This window comes from Triticum dicoccoides, chromosome 3A (assembly GCF_002162155.2).
Source record: "Triticum dicoccoides isolate Atlit2015 ecotype Zavitan chromosome 3A, WEW_v2.0, whole genome shotgun sequence".
NCBI classification, from domain to species: domain Eukaryota; kingdom Viridiplantae; phylum Streptophyta; class Magnoliopsida; order Poales; family Poaceae; genus Triticum; species Triticum dicoccoides.
Genome location: NC_041384.1, coordinates 207,627,534 through 207,631,215, shown reverse-complemented (window position 1 = coordinate 207,631,215; position 3,682 = coordinate 207,627,534).

The window sequence follows — 3,682 nt, the reverse complement described above, 5'->3', positions numbered from 1 at the left end:
GCTTCCGGAGGGCCGTGGATCGGTGGGGAGGAAGAGGGGGTCGGGGCGGAGCTTCCTGGGGCGTCGGTGAGGCGTGGGGTGGCCGGTGGCCACGGTGGTTCTCGTCGGCGGCGGCGGGCGCGTTCGGTGAGGAGAACAGAGGAGGGGGAGAGTGTTCCGGGGAGAGAGAGGAGAGGGGCACGGGGAGAGTAGGAGAGGGTCGAGGGGGCCGCGTGGCGTCACCGGGGCGTCGAGGAGGAGCCAAGCAGGCTGGGAGGGAGGAGGTGGCCGGGGCGCGTGGCCGCGCGCGCCGGGCGCGTGCCCGTCCTCCTGGCAGGGAGGAAGACCACAGGGGAGGGGTGGAGATGGGCTGGGCCGGAAGTGTTGGGCCGTCCAGGTGGGCTTCGGTGAGCGCCAGGTAAGTCCAGGTAAGTTTCTGTTCTTTTATTGTTTTTATGCTTTTGTGTTATACTTTGCCACTGTTTTTTTCAAATTAAAACAAATCCAAAACAGTGCCAGATATCCTGTGAATAATTTATGTTGCTAGATGGACTTTTCCAACAGCACATAAAGCATTTCAGAGTTATTTGAAAATATATCCCATATATTATGAATATAATTCCAAATTCAAATACAATAATGATTTAAATTCAGTGCTCAAAATATTCCTCAAAATGTTCATTATTTTTGGTTTGGTGCAAAACCCTTGCCAAAATATAACCAACATTATTTAAGGCCATTTTGGAAACATTGAATGCATTTTCCAGGGTTCTTTGCCCCTCTTTTATTTAAGTTTTTGAGGCTTCCAAAATTCCTCAGTTCAAGTTTCAAAAATTTAAACATGATGCACACATGGAAGCAAACATAGGTCAGGCCAGGACTAGGGATGTGACAACTCACCCCCACTAAACAAAAATCTCGTCCCGAGATTTAAGCGTAGGGTAAGGTGAAGGGGGAACGCAACTAGCACAATCTTCACGATCCAGGTTGCACTTCAAATGAACGTTGATTCAAACACCATCTTTGTCTCGAAGTCTTCCTCTGAGAACTCCAACTATCATGTCAGCGAGAGGAAAGGGAAGACCCTAAAAGAATTGTTCTTCTCGAAGGTCGAACAACTCAGGATTAACCCACGGATTGAGACATAGCAACATCTCTTGAGCTGAGAGACGAAGCACACATCCATAGGAATGGAGTGAAGCAGATGACAAAGGTTCACTAGGTAGACAACAATTTCACGCTTAATAAGGTGGTAAACGATTGTCAACGTAGCGAGGAGTTTGAGTTGCCATGATACCATAACGATGCACCTTAGGGAAGGTGACTCATAGAAATATCCCCTTAAGTGGCAAAAAGAATTACCTTTGATTCAAATTCAAACTCCATATGTGAGAGTTTAAATGCCATTTATTTGATTTGTGCTAAACAGCAGCTATAAGTTGTTCTAACATGCATGAAAATGGTACAGATGGATTCCTTGAATTTTTCTGATAATTTTTCATATATAAATTATTTAATTTGGAGTTACGGTTGAATTTCTATGATTTATTGAATGTTAGGGCATTTTCTGAAATTTCCTAAATATTAATAATTCCAGTAATTCATTAATGCATCAGCCTGACGTCAGTGTGACGTCAGCAGGTCAACAGGGGCTGGTCCGGGTCAAACCTGACGTTCGGGACCCACATGTTAGCTGCACAGTGATTTAACAGAGTTTAATTAACTTAACTAAATTGTTAGCCGGTTAATTAAACGGTAGGGCCCACCGGTCAGTGGCCCTAGGCCTGGGTTAGCGGGGGTGGTTAGGCCCTAATGACCGGCCACGTCGGATTCGCCGGCGGTTGGACGACGGCGACGACCCAGAGCGGCGGTGGCTCGCCGGAGTTGCGCCAGAGACGACGGATCGACGCGCCAAGGGCACCAGGAGGTAGCCCGTGCCCGTGCGCATCTAGGGGAACCAATGGGAGATGCGGGGGTGGCCGGGGTTCGCCGGAGTGGAGCCCGAGGCGGCGGCCGGAGCTCGGGGGTTCGCGGGACCGGCGCTGCGGTGCACGGGAGGACGAGTGGTTAGGTGCTTTGGGTTCCTAAGGTTGCGGTGAACACGCCGGTGGGCTCGGGAGCGAGCTGCGGTGGCTGTGGCCACGGCCACGCCATGGCCGGTGGCGAGAAGCAATCGGCTCCGGTGAAAAGGGCAGCTAGAGTACGGGAACGAGCGCGAGGAGGAGGGGGAATGGAAGAGTAGCTCACAGCGGATCTGGTGGAGGCAACGGCGAGGCCGGGGAGGGGCTGGAGCTCGCGAATCCTCGAAAGTTCGCCGGCGGCCGAAGGTTGGGGGCGAGCTTGAGGGCGACGCTGCAGGGCTTCCGGAGGGCCGTGGATCGGTGGGGAGGAAGAGGGGGTCGGGGCGGAGCTTCCTGGGGCGTCGGTGAGGCGTGGGGTGGCCGGTGGCCACGGTGGTTCTCGTCGGCGGCGGCGGGCGCGTTCGGTGAGGAGAACAGAGGAGGGGGAGAGTGTTCCGGGGAGAGAGAGGAGAGGGGCACGGGGAGAGTAGGAGAGGGTCGAGGGGGCCGCGTGGCGTCACCGGGGCGTTGAGGAGGAGCCAAGCAGGCTGGGAGGGAGGAGGTGGCCGGGGCGCGTGGCCGCGCGCGCCGGGCGCGTGCCCGTCCTCCTGGCAGGGAGGAAGACGACAGGGGAGGGGTGGAGATGGGCTGGGCCGGAAGTGTTGGGCCGTCCAGGTGGGCTTCGGTGAGCGCCAGGTAAGTCCAGGTAAGTTTCTGTTCTTTTATTGTTTTTCTGTTTCTGTGTTATACTTTGCCACTGTTTTTTTTCAAATTAAAACAAATCCAAAACAGTGCCAGATATCCTCTGAATAATTTATGTTGCTAGATGGACTTTTCCAACAGCACATAAAGCATTTCAGAGTTATTTGAAAATATATCCCATATATTATGAATATAATTCCAAATTCAAATACAATAATGATTTAAATTCAGTGCTCAAAATATTCCTCAAAATGTTCATTATTTTTGGTTTGGTGCAAAACCCTTGCCAAAATATAACCAACATTATTTAAGGCCATTTTGGAAACATTGAATGCATTTTCCAGGGTTCTTTGCCCCTCTTTTATTTAAGTTTTTGAGGCTTCCAAAATTCCTCAGTTCAAGTTTCAAAATTTAAACATGATGCACACATGGAAGCAAACACAGGTCAGGCCAGGACTAGGGATGTGACAACTAATGAGTTAGTTGCGAGATGATACATTACAGAACAAGTAAAGAGACTTGCCGGTAACGAGATTGAACTAGGTATTGAGATATCGATGATCGAATCTCGGGCAAGTAACATACCGATGACAAAGGGAACAACGTATATTGTTATGCGGTTTGACCGATAAAGATCTTCGTAGAATATGTAGGAACCAATATGAGCATCCAGGTTCCGCTATTGGTTATTGACCGGAGACATGTCTTGGTCATGTCTACATAGTTCTCGAACCCATAGGGTCCGCATGCTTAAAGTTCTGTGATGATCGGTATTATGAGTTTTGGTGTTTTGATGTACCGAAGGTAGTTCGGAGTCCCGGATATGATCACGGACATGACGAGGAGTCTCTAAATGGCCGAGACGTAAAGAACGATATATTGGATGATTATGTTCGGACACCGGAAGGGTTCCGGGAGGTTTCAGACATATACCGGAGTAC